Consider the following 20,361-nt stretch of genomic DNA (forward strand, 5'->3'; position numbering starts at 1 on the left):
TCCACAGACTCTGTAACCCAGAATGTTAATCCCTAATCCGGAACACTGTGTGTGTTGGTAGTGGGGAAAGGTTATTCAACAAGGACAACCACATGGATGAATGGGAATTAAGGGTCATAATTCCAAGGAATATGTTGTACCTTCAAGGGGCTTATAGTCTGTGTCATTGAACCCTGAAAAATAAGTGGCACCCAGCTAGATCCAATCTGTTTGCTTTCTAGTTACTGTATTCTAATCTGGAGGCCTGGGCTTCCAGTCTCTTTCAGATTGTTGGCAGAATTCTGTTCCTTGTGGCTGCAGGACTGAGGTCTCTGTTCCCTTTCTGGCTGTCAGCTTGGGGCTGCTTTCACCTCCTGGAGACTGCCCACATTCCCCACCACTTGGCTTCTTGCATCTTCAAAATTCACATGTGGCGATGTTGAATCCCCCTTGTGCTCTCAATCTGACTCGATCCTCTTTTGCAACTAGTCAGAGAAAATCCTCTACTTTAAAAGGGTTCATATAATTATGTCAGGCCCGCCAGGATGATCCTCCTATCTTAAGGTCAACTGGCTTGGGACCTTAATTACATTTGCAAAATCCTTTCATGGCAGTGTTTGATTGAATAACTGGGAGAAGGAGTGTGTACCGCAGGCTGAGTATCTAGAAGGCTATCTTAGAATTCTGCCTACCATGGCTTCCTTCTTACATTAGTGGTACTTCTGCTGAAACAGCAACAAGCCAATTTGCTATTTGTATAGAAACCTCTCTCTAAAAAGCAGAAGACTGCAATAACATTGCATGATGCATTTTTCAAGATGAATATAGTACTCTTAAAAATCATTGGTCTGGGTGTTGTGGCTAACACCTGTAATCCTAGGACTTTGAGAGGCCAAGGCAGGTGGATCACTTGAGACCAAGAGTTTGAGATCAGCCTGGGCAACATGGCAGAACTCCATCTCCACACACACACACACACACACACAAATTAGCTGGGCATGGTGGCGTGTGGCTGTAGTCCCAGCTACTAGGAAGGCTGAGGTGGGAGGATCACCTGAGCCCGGAAGTTGAGGCTGCTGTGAGCTGTGATCATGCCACTGCACTCTAGCCTGGGTGACAGAGTGAGACCCTGTCTCAAAAATAAAAAAAATTTAAAAAATCATCGTACTATTTACAAAAACAGTTCTTAATACTTTTTGCATTAAAAGAGTGACTTTAGTGCTCACTTTGGCAGCGCATATACTAAAATTGGAATGACACAGAGATCAGCAATTTCAGTTAAAAAAGAAGAAATTTTTTTTAAAAGGCTGACTTTAAAACCAGAGTTCAGACATTGAAATCCAAGGTTCAGGGAACTGAGAGTGGGTGATCCCTGTAAAGAGGCCAGTTCTTAGTAGGAATTACATGGCTCTGTGTGGTCCCACTGTCGGACAAGCTTCACCCAATTTGCTTACTGAAAAGACACACTAACATGATCACTTTGGTTTTGAATCTGAATTTCGTGGCAACAACATATACTATCAAGACTCAACTTTTGCTAGCACAATAATCTTATTTTATTTTACTTTAAGTTCCAGGACACATGTGCAGAACATGCAGGTTTGTTACACAGGTAAATATGTAGCACAATAGTCTCAGAAATAGAAATTCAAATAAATAAATGAAATAAAAGCTCCTTACAAAATATTTTGGAAAATATTGCAAATCACAAAGACCAGAATAAAAACAACCTCTAATTATACTACCCAGAGTTAACCACTGTTAATGTTTTGGCTTTTGGTTTCAGTCTTTTTTTTCTCTCTTCCTCTACATAAACTTGTTTATTAGTCACAGGCCAATCAGGAGACAGAAACCACACAGTAATTTGAACAGGGAAAATTTATTATAAAGAACTGTTAACTATAACGTAGGCGTAACTAGGAAGGTGAAAACAATGCTCTAAACAATATCCTAGGGCTGAGGATGAAAATCAGGGGAGCAACCACTTTGAAGGAGGTCCTTTTCCCCACGATGGATTCAGACAGTGAGGGAAAAGAGATTTTCAGCTCCATTGAATGGTGGAGTTCTCCGGGCTGCCGGAGACAGAACTGGTCCATGGTTGCGGGGCAAGCGGGGAGCATATGTCTGCAGGGCAGGTGCTCAGAGACAGCTGGGGCACAAAGAGTCAGCTTGTTGGCAGGACAGATAGAGGCCCGGGGTGACCGGTGTCCCTGTTGGGGGTCACTGGCTGGGGATCTCTGAGAACTTGCAGAGAAACTGCATGCTCTGGGTGTATGGAAGGGGCAGAGGCTTCTGGCAGTGCTGAGCCAGGAGCAAGTAGAAAAACAGAATGGAAGTCCGGGAACCCTGGTAGGGGATAGTGGGGTAGCTTCTTCCTCCTGCAACGTCTCTCCTGCGCCCTCTACCGATAAGCTAAACCTCATTCTCGCTGCAAAGAAAAAATGCTGGAAGGGTCCAGCCTGTGAAGGCAGAACAACAGGTCATGAAAGTAGATTTGGAGGTGAGAAGCAACGTACTACTAAACCGAGATCCCAACGTGTATCTTATTTTGTAACCTGCTTTGTTTACTTCAAAATATACTAAAAACATTTTCTCATATGATGAAAAATATTCTTCTACTGTATAGTAGAATATTTATTACAGCACTGTTTATAATAGCTATGAAGTCGAAATAACCTCAATGTCCCAAAACTGAATACTGAAGAAAAAAGTTAGGGTCATCCATTATAGAAATTATCGTATACCTGTTAAAAATTATATTGTAGGCCGGGCGCGGTGGCTCACGCCTGTAATCCCAGCACTTTGGGAGGCTGAGGCAGGCGGATCACAAGGTCAGGAGATCGAGACCATCCTGGCTAACACAGCGAAACTCCGTCTCTACTAAAAACACAAAAAATTAGCCGGGCCTGGTGGCGGGCGCCTGTAGTCCCAGCTACTCCGGAGGCTGAGGCAGGAGAATGGCGTGAACCCGGGAGGCGGAGCTTGCAGTAAACCGAGATCGCGCCACTGCACTCCAGCCTGGGAGACACAGCGAGACGCCGTCTCAAAAAAAAAAAAAAAAGAAAAAGAAAAAGAAAAAATCTATACTAATTTTATAAACATACTAACGAGATGAATTTCATGATGGTAATAAAATAGTCTTGGAGAAAACAATTCTTATAACAACATTTAATAATGAGTTATACCAAAGAATTATTTAAAATGATAATGAAGTGGCTATTAGTACAATACCAAAGAGAGAGAAATGAACAGAACTTACAGATGCAGACCCTGATTATTCCAAAATAGATTTTAAACTGTAAACACAGAACTTATCGTAACAGACCATTTTTTTACAGAGACAAAATTTAATAGTTTGCTTCAAAATAGTTCTCTTTTAAAAAAATCAGTAGTAATTAGATTTACTCTCAACTCAAAAAAATGCAGTAGAAAAAATACTAGAAAGAAAAATGGAATGAAATGAGAAAGGAAAAGAGGGAAGGAAGGAAGGACAAGAAGGCAGGAAGATTTTTCCAAAAGAGGCAGGAAGGAGAGCATATTGAAGAAAAGAAGAAAAACTGGAAGGAAATAAAATATGAAAGAGTATATAAATAGAACAGAAGCAGAAAAAAAAAAAAAAAGGGGAAAAGAAACATTTTAAAGCAAATCCCACCTCCAGAATGGTAATATTTATTGGGCTATCAAAACATTTTTCAGTACTAAGAACACACAACTTAAGAAAGAAAGACATACTTGTAGGAAATAACCCTTAATTGTCCAATTTGCCAGAGAAGCAGAGATGGCAGTGTTTTTGTGACACTTATGTGGCTGGCTTCTGTCATCACGGAAGGAAGTACAGAAGCACATGCATTTCCACATGGCTACAGTGTCCCCAACGCTTTGGTTTGCTGTAGGATGCCTCCAAATAAATGTCACCAGTATTTCCACAAAGAAGGTTTGGAGTAGACATGCTGAGCATTTCCACCATGGAGTGGTAGAATTTACTCCATGGGTTAGTTATGGCAATGTGGTTTCTCAACAGGCTGCATGGGGTCTGACTTGCAAAGGAGCCCACATATAAAGTGAAAGCTGATCAGGAGAGCCAGGTATCCCCCTAGACGTTCTGTGTTCACAATCCTCGTAGAATGTTCTCTGGAGGCCAAAGATTCGTTATGTCGGAAAAGGTAGAGCAACAGACAGAAAATGCTGGGAGAGGTCCAGCCCTCTCTGCGCTTCAAGTGTGGTATTGCCTAGAGCTTGTTCCTACAGGTATTTTTGCATAAGGACCTCTGTCTGAGGAAGTGTCTAAGACAGCAGAGCTCAGGCATGGACGGTCTTTTAGAGTATTGGGTGCCCACGACTCTTTTGAAAGAAGTCCATTGATACTCCTCTACTATTTCCCCTGATCTATTTGAGAGCTGGCAAACCGATTTGATAAAACAGTGATAGATTTGTCAGATTAAGACAGTAATTTACTTCCATTAATTTGAGCGACATCAGTGTCTCACAGTGAGAAGAAATATGGCCACCCTGGTGGGATACATTTAAATTCATTAAATTTTCCGGCTTTCATCTGAGACACTGAGACTTTTTCTTCTCAGCCGATAAATCCTTTCAGTTTTTACTTCAAATGGCACCAAACAAGCACTCATCAATTTATATTTTAAATTCTCCTGACAATATCCAGTTGGATAAATCTGTTTAATTAGCAGTGGGTTGATGCTTTCTTGGCCCACTCTACGTCCAGTTACCAAAATAAAAGAAAGGCATGGAAAGCTGCTGGTTGCAAAAAACATGCCTCCTACAATGGCAGGGAACAAGAAGAGACATTCTCCCAACACATGTTAACCCAGGGAAAAAATTTGAATATATACAAAAGATGAAATTAACAATAGATGAATGGCAAATGAGAAAGCTGCCAGTGACCAGACTTTCTCAGGAGCCAACCTTTAACAATATGGATTATTTCGGATAATTCATGGTTTGCCACTCTTTATCCTTTGTCTCCTCTGTAATATCCAGGGCACATCTTAGACAGATAATTAGGGCATTATCATATTCCTTAACTAAGTCGGACAAATTGCATTGCGCTTCATGGAAAACCAACCTAGGGCTCTGTCATTAGCATTGTCTAATTGTTCCAAATAAAGTCTTTGCTTTTTTTTTTTATTGCATCAACTTTATTTGTCAATACTCAGGAAAGAGCGGCTGTTCCCTTTCCTGTAGGGTTTCGTGAATATGCTAGTCACTAGGTAATCTTACAGTTAATACAGTCCACAGCATGGTAAAATGTAAGAAAATGTAAAGGTCAAAAACATGTTTCTATTATGAAAAAAATGAATGATAATGACATAATTTTTTCAGCTCATCAGGCTCTTTGCTAAGTGCTGCTGTTATTGCCAGATCAGTAGTGTATAACAAAGAAGTGCTTTCTGCAGCCTGCTTCATTAGTCTGCCCTGTAGGACCTCACCTCCAGACCTTTCACTAATCTGTTGGCGTGCTCAATAGTCTTGTTAGTTCTATTCAGTTCTTCCTGACAGCGGATTTTCTCAGCTGTAGCCCTCCCAGAGACCGTGGTTAAAGCAGCCAGGTTTGTGTCTAGTTCCTTTAAATAAAAACAGTGAGAGACAACTTTGGACATTGTCAGAACAAGTAAAAATATCGCCGCGGACTTATTTTATGTTGCAGAAACTTAAATTATACAGTATGCCCAGAAGTAAACACAATTGCATTCAGGAGACTGTGCCAATTCACACAATGAGAAGGTGCAGTAGGGAAAATGGAAGAAAAGGATATTCGACAGTTTATGTAATTTTTGTTGTTTGTTCAAAACAGCACCGAGGTGGGAAAAGGAACATACAGACAAATCCAAATTCCTAGGGGAAATGGAGAATGTCATTTTCCCAGACAAATTACCTGAAGTCATGAAGATTTAATACAATTGATTCGTGTGTACCATTAGTGCCAATAACACACTTAATACAAAATGTCCCAAAACATTTTGCATTGAGAGCTGCAGCCAAGACGAAATGTAGGGGAAGCTTTTAAGGTGAGATTTGAAGAGCTGCGGTGCATTGATGTATCGACTCCTCAGAGGGAGGTAGCCAGGGCTGGGGAGCTGGGGCAGCGAGTGGCAGCAGAACTTCCTGCTGGGGGTGTGATGGGGAAAGGGGGCCAAGGAGATGGGGCTCTAACTGAGCCAGTTGCAATGGCGGTGGAACTCACTGGGGATAAGTGGAAAGAATGGGTAGGAAAATGAAGGTTGTGAGTGTACATGTGTTCAAGAGAATTGGCTGTTTCTTTGGTAGAGGGGGATGGTGAGAAGAGGGAGATTTGGAAAAGAAAAGCCGTGTTTAAGAAGAATAAAAAATGTTCAAATAGCAAAAGAACAATTTTTTTTTTTTTTTTTTTTTTTTTTTTGGCTGGGCACGGTGGCTCATGCCTGTGATCCCAGCTCTTTGGGAGGCCAAGGTGTGAGGATTGCTTGAGACCAGGAGTTCAAGACAAGCCTGGGCAACAAAGGGAGACCCTGTCTCTACAAAAAATAAAAAAATTAGCTGGGCATGGTATCGGGCACCTGAGGTCTCAGCTAGGCAGGAGGATAGCTTGAGCCCAGGAGTCTGAGGTTGCAGTGAGCTGTGATCACACCACTGCACTCTAGCCTCGGTGATAGCACTAAACCCTGCCCCCCCAAAAAAAAAAAAATTAAGAAAATAGCTGGGCGCAGTGGCTCAAGCCTGTAATCCCAGCACTTTGGAAGGCCGAGACGGGCGGATCACGAGGTCAGGAGATCGAGACCATCCTGGCTAACACGGTGAAACCTCGTCTCTACTAAAAATACAAAAAAACTAGCCAGGTGAGGTGGCGGGCGCCTGTAGTCCCAGCTACTCGGGAGGCTGAGGCAGGAGAATGGCGTAAACCCGGGAGGCGGAGCTTGCAGTCAGCTGAGATCCCGCCACTGCACTCCAGCCTGGGCGACAGAGCGAGACTCCGTCTCAAAAAAAAAAAAAAAAAAAAAAAGATTTCTTTTTCTGCGTGTGCTTGTTTCTAACTTGCTGCTCTCTTTCAACAAATCATCTGCTCATTTAACATTTATAAAGAACTTCCATGAAGAAAGGAAGCTGTTTATGCTCACACAGTATATTGGGAAGGCATTTGTAGACATAGCATTATGTATAATTTTGCTCATGATATTTTAATGAAAAACATTTAACACTGGAAATAATAGTAAAAATGACGGTAACTCTCCCCAGATATGCAACTTAATATGAGCACCTCAAAGTCCCTTTGGGGACTACTGAACTGTCATAATAGATAAAACAGACTGTTTTTTATCATTTAGTTATTATTTTTTGAGATGGGGTCTCACTGTGTCACCCAGGCTGGAGTACAGTGGCACAATCTCAGCTTACCACAGCCTCAACCTCCCAGGCTCAAGTGATCCTCCCACCTCAGCCTCCAGAGTAGCTGAGACTACAGGCACATGCCACCATACCTGGCTAATTTTTTTTAATTTCTTGTAGAGATGAACCCTTCCTATGTTACCCAGGCTAGTCTCAAACTCCTCAGCTCAAGCGATCCTCTTGCCTTGGCCTCCCAAAGTGCTGGGATTACAGGTGTGAGTGGCCACACCTGGGCTCCATCAGTCTGTTTTATATCTAGGGAAACTGAGGCGAAGTACCTGACAGGAAATGGGAAATAATTGTTTACGGAACTGAGGAAAGAAATTAAGTCAGTATTCCTTGGGTGTGTAGAATTATTTTTCAGGCTGGCCCTGATCTAGCCACCACTTAAAATTCCTCAAGCAGTTAACCAGGCCCCCTCCAACCCTCCGCAGTTTCTACACCCCTCCCTTCTCCCCAGACAGCTGGTTCTTAGTTATGCCCCCCAGAGCTGACCTAGACCATTAAACCAAATTAGGATGAAGGACCAGATACTGCAAAGTCTATCTAATATGTCTTCAAACTGCATTGATGGCAGCACGTCTGGCAAGGTGGGCAATCTTTCACCAAGAAGAACATCCTTCTCCTTCTAGAACCTTCTGATTAAACAATCTATTAGACAAATAGGCTGCTGTATTCCTCTGCAAGGCTGCATAACAAAGTACCACAAACTGGGCAGCTTCAACAGCAGAGACCTAATTGTCTCACGGTTCTGGAAGGTTACAAGTCCAAGATCAGGGTGTTGGCAGGGCTGGTTGCTTTTGAGGCCCGTGAGGGAGAATCTGCTTAAGGCCTCTCCTGAGCTGCTGGGGGTTTGCTGACAAGCACTGCTGTTCCTTAACTTGTAGAAGCATCACCTGACCTCTGCCTTCATCTTCACGAGGCGTTCTCCCTAGAGAGACTGTGCGCGTCTTCTCAAAATTCCCCCTTTTCATAAGGACACGAGTCATATTGGATCAGGGCTCATCCTAAGGACTTCATTTTAACTTCTGCTAAAATGTAAAGGTCTATATAAACCCTCCCTACAAATACTGTTATATTTTGAGATACTAGGGGTTAGGACTTCAACACAGAATTTTGAGGGAACACAATTCAACTCCTAACAGCTACCAAGAGCTGGACACAATGCTATAAACCTGAAGGAGAGGGTGGTAAAAAGATGGATAAGATGGCCCCTGATCTCACACCCTCACAGTTCAGTGAAGAGGTGGGTTGATGTGTACATGAGGGCAAAGAATATCAGTATCACGGGACTCATGGCTCACTGGGGCTGTACTGAGCCTGAGGGACCGAGAAGCCCAGATAATTTGTTCCTAGGAAGAGGGGAGGAGAGTGTAGTGAGCCAGGCCTTTATTTCAATCCTTCCTGGAATAATGGCCCTGAAGGGACAGTGGTCCCCATTCCTCCTGGAAGTTGTTTCTGTGGGTGCCCTGCCAGAGAATGGGGCTTCAATTCTTAATGCCTCACTGTCAGCCAGTGGGGGTGTGTATTCGTCTGTTCTTGCATTGCTGTAAAGAAATATCCGAGACTGGGTAATTCATAAAGAAAAGAGGTTTAGGTGGCTCATGGTTCCACAGGCTGTACAGGAGGCATGATGCCTTCTGGGGAGGCCACGGGAAACTTTCAATCAGGCAGAAGGCAAAGGAGAAGCAGGCACATCTTACGTGGCCAGAGGAAGAGGTGTGGGGAGAGAGGTGCCATATACTTTTAAACAACCGGATCTCATGAGAACTCACTCACTAGACAGTAGTACCAAGAGGGGATGGTGCTTAACCATTATGAAGGATCCACCCCGTGATCCAATCACCTCCCATCAGGCTTCACCTCCAACACTGGGGATTACAATTGAACATGAGATTTGGATGGGGAGCCAGATCCAAATCTTACCAGAGTGACACCTGATTTGGCAACTAAGGTGGGCCGGTGTACAGGGCACCTGATACTTGGGGTCAGAAGGAAGGGAGAGCACCAAGGGCAGCCACTATGTGGATGAGGGTCCTGGATTCAGCCCAGGTGCCCTGGGAGCCCATGGGGAACCCATGCTGGGGGCAGGGGACAGGGGTCTCCCTCAGCAGTCTCCATGGCTCTGTAGCCCTTGGGGAAGACGGGGCCCAGATGTTTCATGTTTCTCTCTCTCTTTCTTTCCTTCCTTCCTTCCTTCCTTCCTTCCTTCCTTCCTTCCTTCCTTCCTTCCTTCCTTCCTTCCTTCCTTCCTTCCTTCCTTCCTTCCTTTCTTTCTTTCTTTCTTTCTTTCTTTCTTTCTTTCTTTCTTTCTTTCTTTCTTTCTTTCTTTCTTTCTTTCTTTCTTTCTTTCTTTCTTTCTTTCCTTCTCTCTCTCTCTCTCTCTCTCTCTCTTTCTCTTTTTCAGATGAAGTCTTTCACTGTTGCCCAGGCTGGAGTGTAGTGGTGTGATCTCGCCTCACTGCAACCTCCACCTCCCAGGTTCAAGCGAGCCTCCTGAGTAGCTGGGACTACAGGCGTCTCCCACCACGCCCAGCTAATTTTTTGTATTTTTAGTAGAGATGGGGTTTCACCATGTTGGCCAGGATGGTCTTGCTCTCTTGACCTCGTGATCCACCTGCCTCAGTCTCCCAAAGTGCTGGGATTACAGGTGTGAGCCACAGCACCCGGCCTGGCCCAGATGTTTCTTCAACTGTCTTCCTACTCTCTAACCAAAGTCCTTACTGCTGGGCCATTCCCTCCTACCCTCTCCCCAGTGCAAATGGAGAAGAGCAGGGAACTCGCTGGAACTGCAGGATGCTCTGGAGACTTGAACCTCTTTACTGACTGTTACCAAATTTCAAAGATTTTTGTTCAAAAATTCTTTGGAAGATTATTTGAGTTTATTTCGGAGGGAAAGGGAAAAGGTGGGAATGGAAAAGATAAAGGAAAGAAAGAACACAGAAATTCAGGAATGCAAGGGGTTGGGATGGCCACAAAAGAGAGGGGAGGTGGAGGGGGGGCTTGTACAAGAGCCGCTGAAATCTGAAATCCCTTTCTAGACTTTCGCTATTCTTTTCTCATTCAAATCTGTTCCTCACACCAGTGATCGGGATTACACTTCCAAAACACAGGCCGATCCTCCAGCCAGTCCTCTTCCACCCTCCCCGGCCTCTCTGGGAGAGCCCTCGGACGTCTTGGCTGGCCACCCTGGAACCTCTGCGGGCTGGCTCCTGTCTATCCCTCCAGCTTCGCTCCCCATCTTCCCTACCCTACCTCTACCCCTGCTTCGCAGAATTACTTTCCATACCGAACCTAAGTCATGCTAGTTCACACCCGAGAATCTTGCAAATGCCGTTTTCTCTATTTAACTTTCTGGGCTTCCAAAGTAGCTCCTCATTTGAGCATGCCACCTCCTTCGCAAACGCTTCTCAGAACCCCAGGCAAGGTCGTCACATCTCTACCCTCCACTGAGTGGCACAGCCTTGTTGCTCATCAGTACAGTACAAACAGCATTATGCTGTCATGACATACTTCTCTCCTGTCTCCCCTGTGGGACTCCTGTGGGAGGGAAGCTGTCTTAGGCATCTTGGAGGCCCCTGTGCCCAGCACCAGGCCTGGCCACATAGCAGATGCAGAGTAAACCAATGCTGAGTGGATGAATATTTGCAAGGCTTAGAAGAGAGAGGGAAAGGAAGAAAAAACTGAGACAGAAGGCAGAAAGACTAGGTGAGGGGAAGGGAAAGACAGGTGAGGAAGAGCAGGAGCTTCTAATTCTCCACTCTGAGCGTCTGCCCTCCTCCCACCCCCACTCACTGAATAACTGTGGCCCTCTTAGCCACGAGGCACCCCTCTGGGAAGGGGGGATATGGACATGTAGGATGTAGTGTCCGTGGTAAAGGGGCCCCCAGTCTGGGTGGTATTGCAGGGGTGGCGTGAGGAGATGATGAGTAAAAGGGCAACCAATGAGCAAATCAGTCACAAGGGGAGAGAGGCGGAGGGTGCAAACACCAAGCCTGCAGGAGTGGAGAGAGTTTGATAATTGAACAGGTTTGTTGACCAAGGATAAGGAGTAGAAAGCAAAGAAACAACAGTATGGCTGGGCGCGGTGGCTCACTCCTGTAATCCCAGCACTTTGGGAGGCCGAGGCGGGTGGATCACGAGGCCAAGAGATCAAGACCATACTGGCTAACACGGTGAAACCTCGTTTCTACGAAAAATGCAAAAAATCAGACTGGCGTGGTGGCAGGCGCCTATAGTCCCAGCTACTTGGGAGGATGAGGCAGGAGAATGACATGAACCCGGGAGGTGGAGCTTGCAGTGGGCCGAGATTGCACCACTGCACTCCAGCCTGGGTGACAGAGCGAGACTCTGTCTCAAAAAAAAGAAAAAGAAAAAAAAAAAAAGAAAAAGAAAAAAAAAAAAGAAACAACAGTAGGCCAGGCGCGGTGGCTCATACCTGAAATCTCAGCACTTCAGGGGACTGAGGCGAGGCAGTGTGTTGAGACCCCCATCTCCACAAAAAATAAAACAAAATTTAAAAAAGAAGAAACAATAGTAACTGTTAATTTTTTAAAATTTTAATTCAGAGTGCCAGAATTCTAGTAACTATTCATGTTTGATTTGTAGAGGAAAGTCTTTTAAAATAAGTATTCTAACAATTTTTCTCTACATTTGAAACTAACAGAACTTGCAGAGTATTTCTTGAGATATAAATTTTCTGATTCTTTCTAGAATATTTATAAAGATAGTTGAGGTATTTGAGATTGGCCAAGAAATATAGGAATTAGGCCCATGAGCAATTTCCTAAGGTTGGATAGTGTTCATTTTATTGTTTATAAAGCTTTTACAGAAAAGGTTTATAATTTTATTTTGGAAACTCACTTTCTTTTGTTTTTCATCCTCCTCAATTAATTTGGGTTTTTGTAAGTGAAGCAAAGGAAGAGAGAGAAAGATAATCATTTTGAATCCTGTCTTCCACACTCACTTACGCCCAGGGTCTGTGTCCCCTGGGGAGAGCTGAACTCTAGGGGCAGAGATACCCACTCTCCCAGTAAAGGCAGCAGCAGCGGCTTTCCCAGCATAGGGAATAGCGCCGCGAGCCCACATCACACTGCAGTTTCTTTAGAAGGATTGGAGATTTCAAGCTGGCATGATTTGCTTTTAGGCTCTCTCTTTTGAGTCTGTTTCGTGTGACTATAGTCTTTTTTGACACTCTGAAAAAAGCTGTACTAAACTGATAAAAGATAATGCCATTATTCCCCCATTTTTCCATGTGGCTGATAACAAGACATACCCCTTCCCTTACAGGATGTGCATATCAATGTGATTAATATGAAAAAAAATTAAGAGTCTAAGCCCCTTTCTTTTCCAGCTCCCCTCTCTTTTTTTTTCCTTCCTTCTTTCTTTCCTTTTTTTTTTTTTTTTTTTAAAGCATTGCCCTTTTCAAAACAAGGGGAGATTCAGTATCGTTCCCGTGCCACAGTGATCCAGTGGTGTCACATCACTATGGCAATTGCTGCCCAGGGCAGGAATGCAGAGCAGCTGTAATTGTGCAACGCCTTATTGCTGGTGCATGTCAATCAGAACCTATGAATTGAGAAAAATTTGCTCTGTTCATTCTGTTAAATGATGTATCCAATTAAACCTGTTAGAATTCATGATCTTCAGTCAAGGTTAAATGAAAGTAGTTACTCCTGTCAGCTAGGTGATTAAATGCTGCCTACATCAGGCACATTTATGTGCAAAATTAAAATTTTGGTATAAAGCATGAATCTTTATGCATGCCAGTTAATTATCTTGCGGTTCCTCCACTTATTAAATGCCCACTGCATTTCTTCTTAATCATCAGCTTCCTTTCAAAACTTATTTCATACTTCACATTACACCAGATTTCAATGTTGAAATGAAATGCCTTACCAGTGAAAACTTCCTCTTTTTGAGGGCTTGGCTGTACTATGCTACTGAAAATAATCACGACGAACAGTTTCTCATTATTATATACAAGTATTTCTAGAAGCCAGGTTGACTAATGCCAAGGCATTCTGAAAGTGATTCTGTTCAGGCTGGACCAAGGCTTGATTTTGACCTGGGATTCAGCTTCCTGCATGCCCCTTTACTTCACCACTGCAGGTGGCCACTGCGCAGTGACTCATGCTGATTGTAAGGCACTGCTTCTTTTTCCTGTCTCACATACTTTGAGTACATATGAAATGAATAATGATTCATTTTTTAATAATAACAAAATGATTTACATCCAAAATACATTAGGGCTGGGTGCAGTGGCTCAAGCCTGTCATCCCAGAACTTTGAGAGGCTGAGGTGGGAGGATCGCTTGAGGCCTGGAGTCTAAACAGCTTGGACAATATAGTGAGACCCCGCTGTCTCTACAAAACAGTTTTTAAAAATTGGTCAGGTGTGGTGATGTGCACCTATAGTCCCAGCTACTTGGGAGGTCGAGGCAGGAGCCCAGGAGGTCAAGTCTGTAGTGAACCAAAATAGCACCACTGCGTTTCTGCCTGAGTGACAGAACAAGATCTTATCTCTAAAACAAGTAAACAAAATACATTAGAAATAGATGGGGAAAAAATACTGCTTTTCTAAAAAATGAGACAAAGACCTGACCGTGTCAAGTCTCAGGCATACACAAATGTTGCTTCTTCTGTTGGGTATAAAAATGAATGAAAACTACAAAGTAGAAATGACACAATTCTATAGTACCCGTGGTTCCCAAATGCTGCATTATCAGAGCAGTTAAGACGCCATGAAACACTCCATCAAATACTTCTCTTAGAAGCATTGCACACTACAGAATCCACCTTTTTTTTGACCTTTTATTTATTTTCACTAAGAAAAACTCAATCATAGTTGTATAGAATTAAAAATTTTGCAACACGATTTCCCCTGCTGATGTTATTATTCCAGACATTTATTTCTTTCTGTATGAGGCAGATGAAAAGCTTACACGTTTTCAAATGTAAAAATAAATTCCTACTATTTAATTGATTTATAATAAATAATACCAATGGAGCCAATGGAGCTGAAATTAATTTCCTTTTTGTTTAATTCTCTGTGTCATGTTTAATAGTTTCACAATCTTTTATACACACAAAGCATTCACAAACCACAAGGAAAATACCTTTAAAGATGAAAGGTTTAAGTCCTCCATTTAGTTGTAGCAAATATTTAAATAAAAATACTTCCCACACTATAAAGTTATGAAATATTCCTCTTAAATGGACTTGAAAGGGACTGATTTCCATAAAAATGAAAATAAATTTAATAACAAATGAAATGGAAGAAATGTTTTTTGCTGAATAATATTAATGTATTAGCCAGGGGTTGGTGACGCTGAGCAACTGCCTATAAGAAAATGTGTTGGAAATTAATCTTCACTGCAAATACGCCCTCAGACACACCCTGTGTCAATAAGGATGTCCTATTATCCTTCCTGATTTTATAGCTCTCGATAATACATACTAATATTCAAATGTCGACATTTAAAAAAAATGGAACTCAAACCAAAGCGTTCAAGAAATGATGAAACTTGAGCTCAAGTGAATATACATCCTTTCATTTGTTGCAAAGACCAGACTTACATGGGTGGGTGGGTGACTCTCTTCCTAGGGAGGGAGTGGGGCAGTCTGTGTGGCAGAGGTGATTCAGGGAGTCTTAGGGAGCAAGACTACCTCAGAGCCCTCCAGTGACTGTAACCCTTATCCCAGCCTCAAGAGAAGTGCAGGGTTTAGGTGGCTGCTCAGCTTGCTAATGCTCTTTGCTTCTGATACTAGTGCCCTCTCCTCACTTGCTCCTCAATTGTTACTGCTTGGATCCCTCAGTTCTTCCCCATGGAATCAACCCCTGTGTCAGATCTCAGATCTATTCAGAGCTGAGGTGGGATAGAACATTAGAATTGGAATGAGGGTTGAACTGGGCAGGTGGTACTGGAGACATCCACTTTTAAGGACTTTTAAACAGAGTAGAAATGGAAGGGATGGAGAAAATTGTATTTAGGATGCATTTCAGGGAGAATAGTGTGTCCTGTTGGAAGGAATCTGTTGATATACCCTTTAGGGTAGGGAGAAGGTTTGGAGAACTCTCTGGTGCGAGGAGCATACTTGAGTTAACCACAAGTAGTGAACAAAGTGCCCCCGAGAAGGGGAGGGCCAGCTAAGTTCAGGGCTTTGGTATTATGCAAAGGACTGTCACGGTGTCCTCTTATGCTCTTCTCCTATGCAGCACTCTCTTTTTTTCACTATATGAATGCTGAGTGATTCTTTAAAGGACATTGACTTAAAATGGTACCAAATCATGACCCAGGAAACCCACATGTCTCATTCTGGCTCTGCGGAGGTGGGTTGGGGGGGGGTTCTGGCAAACAGAGGTGTAAGCTGGAGCTCGCCTGAGTTCTGTCTGGAGGGCTGAGAGGCCAGGGGAGCGAATGCAATACAACTGTTGGACAAAAACAGTGTGTGGGGTGACGCCAGCGGCCAGTGAAGAGCAGAGTGAGCAGATACCTCTTTAAGTTAATCTTATAAACTGGCCTTTTTTTGTGTGTGTCACCATATGTGTATATTATGGATTAAATGTCAGAAAAGCAATATATTTCCTGAGAGACTCTTTCTTTCTTTCTTTCTTTCTTTCTTTCTTTCTTTCTTTCTTTCTTTCTTTCTTTCTTTCTTTCTTTCTTTCTTTCTTTCTTTCTTTCTTTCTTTTTCTTTCTTTCTTTTCGTTTCTTTCTTTCTAAATCATTTAGAAACAGGAACAATTTTCTGTTCAAATGGTTGCTGTCCCTAAGTGGCTTAAAAACTCCCAGTGGGAAGGACAACAGCCTCTCAGAGGCAGAGTGGCCTCTGTCTGTGAGAAATATTCACCTACGGGTATGCTTTTCTGGCTTGCTTTATCGCTGGCTTTGCAACTTGGAGATGTAACGTAGCTTGAAATCAACCGTGTGTTTAGCCCTGCTTTGGTCAGCCCACCTAGTGACAGATTGGGCTGTTTTGTAGCCCTGCTGTTTTCCCGGGTCACACAATGCCATGGCAAGTAGAAGGACTGGGTCCGATTTAATCAAAGGCTTTTGATTGTACAAAGCTTAGAGCCTCGTTCCAACAGGGAAGCCTCTTCTGGGACAGGGGAAGAAAGGGCTCGGTGTGTAGCACATACACACTGGTTTAAAGCTCCATGCAGAGAGATTGATTCACCTAAATCTGCCTGGCAGCAACATCAGCAGACCATCACCACTGCACACGGGTCACCCTGGGAATGGCAGGAAGCCAGAGGAAGGGCCACCACTTCCTTTCAGGGAGCAACTGTCCGGACAGCGTGGTCTGCAGCTCTCACGATCTCACACTGCCGCCATCAGGCTAGTTAACCTCCAGGTGAGGGTGAATTAAACAAGAACAGGTAGCATCACCCCTCAGAGCTGATACGCAGGTTGGCATACACTGGCTGGCGCACCCTTTTGCACTGCATATCAGAAGGGGAACAACTTCAAAGGTACGTACTGGCAGCAGGGAGATCTGTGTTTCTAGCCTGACAGCCTCTTGACCTGAGGTCAGAAAGGAGAGTCAACCAATAGATGCCTCCCCCCCCAACCTAACTTTTTGTTTTTGTTTAAATTGAGATAAAAATAATTTCCTTTCCAGTCCCTTCGGGTGTACGTCGGATGGCTTATGTAATGCCTGCAAAATAAAAACCCTGAGACTCTCATTGTCTTTATTGATGTGCTATGAATAATTTTCCAGTGAATGAGACGTTGACGTTGAATGTTAAGTAAAGAAGAAAAAAGCAAAGTCCACACATAACAAAGCAGACACTGTAAAATGGACAGCTAGCAACTTTCTCTGGTGGTCTTTGATTCATCTCATGAACTCACGGTAACCTGCGATGATATGTGTGTGGGGTTATATGGCTTTATGGGCAGATAATCAGTTATTTTAAGACAGGAGGTGCTCAATCTTTATTTATGAGTGAGACAATTCTTAGTGCTCTTGAGTTCGCAGTACTCGAGGGTGCTACAGAAAGAGAACAGAAAACAGTTAAATGTGGGTGTGGTTTGAAATAATTTGTGTTTTGCCATAAAGATATTTACTAAAATATCTTTTTCATTTAAAATGTGTACAGCATGGCAGTGGGTACATCCAAATTGCATTTATTTATTTATTTATTGAGACAGAGTCTTGCTCTGTCATCCAGGCTGGAGTGCAGTGGTAGGATCTCAGCTCTCTGCAGCCTCCGCCTCCTGGTTTCAAGAGATTCTCCTGCCTCAGCCTCCTGAGTAGCTGGGATTACAGGCGCCTGCCACCAGGCCAGGCTAATTTTTGTATTTTTAGTAGAGACAGCGTTTCACCGTGTTGGCCAGGCTAGTCTCGAACTCCTGACCTCAGGTGATCTGCTCACCTCAGCCTCCCAAAGTGCTGGGATTACAGGCAGGAGCCACCGCGCCCAGACCTCAAATTGCATTTAAACTCAAGAAAATGACACTAGATCGCTATAGTTTCTTGATGTATTTCTAAAAGGTTTTCTGTCACTTCCACCAGGCATGACCTGGTGTAGGGTAGTTTGTACTGTTTCTGTAGGTTTGAAGAAATATCAGCATTGGGAAACTAGAAAACAAATTGAATACAGAAGAAAAGGTAGAAAAGGGTTTTAAAGAAAGAGAAGAAGCCAGTGCACTGTGACGACTAATACACACTAGAAAGGACAAAGAATCCACTTCCTGGCTGTTTGCTAGACTAGAAGAGCTCGGCGACACACTCAATTAAAGATCTGGTTGCTGCTTTCCCTGTGACAGGGATAATAGAACAGCGTTTTCCCCTCCAGTTTTCTCACACCCATTTATGCCATTAGGCAGGAGGTGGTGTTTTGGCCCTAGGAGGTGATGGGGTGGGTTTGAAGGTTTCATGAAGATCTAAGCTGGGGTTCATGTATGAGACAGGAAGTATTTGGTAGAATACACGATATGGTAGAAGCAGCCTATCTGCTACCACCTGTACTCCCCCAAAAGAGTTAAAGAAGAACAAAATAGTTAGAAGTTAGTGACCGTCTCTCCCACAGGGGTTCTACGCTGTTCCTGTGTCCCATACACGCAAGTGACAGACCCTCAGGTAAGTTAGCAGCTCTGCTTGCCTGGCCTGCAAGGCAGTGCAGAGCTGCGGGTGTAGGCAGAGTGGCCTCTTACTCCTGTGCAGCGTGCGGGCAGCTGGGGCTGAGACCGCCTCCCAGAGCATTTTCAGGTCCTGAGAGGACACAGAGGCCTGAAACCCTTTCCTGCATGGCCCGCAGCCGTTTAGACCTGTGTCAAGAGCTGGCAGAACTGGGGTGTCCTACAACTGGTGTGGGGGAAGGCAGCCACAGGTGCAGGGTGAGGAGCATGGCTGGAGGCCAGATGAGAACATCACCATGCTGGTGGGAACCCGCATGAAGAGATGAGGACAGCAAAGAACCCGGCAGGATCCCTACGTTTCTGAAGATGCCCAGTGGACAGATAGAGGCTGAGGACCCGAGGCTTCCCCCAAGGGGAGGAAGCACAGTTGATATATCTCCTCTGGGTGAAGGGGAGACTCTACGTTGACCAAATTTACCGTGAATCCATTAGACAAGCTCTGATCTGACTATGTTTCTATGAATTGGAAAACATTTTCCTTTAGAGGACAGAAGGGAGACTGAAGTTTCTATTGAGACAGATTCTCAGTTCAGTTGCAGAAAAGTAAAGAGAGCTACAGTTTCGGAAAACCTGAGTGTGGAGTAAGAAATATTAAGAAATATCATATCCGTTTTAATACCCACTCAATACTGAATTTTAAACAGGTATTTGGAGTAGAAGAGACACAGCCAAATGCTTGAACTTCATATGAAAACCTTTAAGATACATGATTAGCATAGCCTCACAATTGTAATCTGTGTGAGGCCGAATTTATCTCATTTTCCTTTGAACCCCAAATTTTAAAAATTTATTTATTGGTTAAAATGCCTATTAATGGTTGCTGTCCCTAAGTGGTTTGAAAACTCCTAGTGGGAAGGACAACAGCCCTCTCAGAGCCAGAGTGGCCTCTGTCTGCGAGAAATATCCACCTATAGGTATGCTTTTCTGTCTTGCTTTATCACTGGCTTTGCAACTTGGAGATGTAACATAGCTTGAAATCTACTGTATGTGTATTGTATTTATATACATGTACAGATACAGGGAGGATAAAGTCACATAAAATGTCTTCTTTGACCTCAAAGAGCTTAAAGTTTATTGTTTTGCAAATAGTGTATAGATGTTTCACTCAACACATTTATGCCACTAGAGTAAAATTAAAGCAAAATGACAAAAAGATCATTGAATGTAAGTAAAATCAGAATCCTAGCTTAGACTTCATGCATATTTAATGTACTACCATTAAATGAAGAAGTTCATTAGGAGTTATAAATACAAGAGGCAGCATGGCAGAATTAAGTCCACGAGCTCTGGAGTCAGGCTCCCTGGGCCTGGATCCACATACTCACTAGCTATGTGGTTTTGGGCAAGATACTTAACCTCTCTGTCTTTCTGTTACCTCAGTTGTAAAATGGAAATAATAGGATTATGACCTCATAGGGATTATTATGAGATTAAATGAGTTATCATATATAAAGCACTTTTTACAGATAGAAAGAACACTAGATATATGTATGTATTTATGCATCTGTATAATACATAGCAATGCATGTATTTCTTTTAACATGCTCTTTCTTTGCTGTAACCTAAAAAACTATTCTATTCAGTTGATGCTGTACTGCAGAATATAAATACATCTTTGGAAAGTCTTTTTATTTAATTTAGCAAATGAATTATATTAATCCCATACATTAAAAGAAAGGTGAACCAAATCATCCTCTTAATATTGTTTTTGCAGTTATGCATCCAATATGAAGTCCCACTATTTGGAAACTGCCACAACATTAAGAAACATACATAGTAAAATACTTTTAAAATGAAGCACCGGATTTAGTTAAATATATGTCTTTTTGAATTAGCTGTGTGATAAGAAGGAGCTG

At 43.1% G+C, this 20,361-nt stretch overlaps 1 long non-coding RNA gene across 1 annotated transcript; it reads right to left on the bottom strand.

Annotated features, from left to right (window-relative positions):
* Positions 1-5,260: 5,260 nt before the first annotated feature.
* Positions 5,261-10,790, bottom strand: LOC139356981 (uncharacterized). The gene is made up of 2 exons (XR_011609579.1): positions 10,652-10,790; positions 5,261-5,564 (listed from the first exon to the last, which is right to left on the bottom strand). It is a non-coding gene; the product is annotated as an uncharacterized lncRNA (long non-coding RNA).
* Positions 10,791-20,361: the final 9,571 nt, after the last annotated feature.

Source organism: Macaca nemestrina, chromosome 11, assembly GCF_043159975.1.
Source record: "Macaca nemestrina isolate mMacNem1 chromosome 11, mMacNem.hap1, whole genome shotgun sequence".
In the NCBI taxonomy this organism is placed as follows: Eukaryota; Metazoa; Chordata; class Mammalia; order Primates; family Cercopithecidae; genus Macaca; species Macaca nemestrina.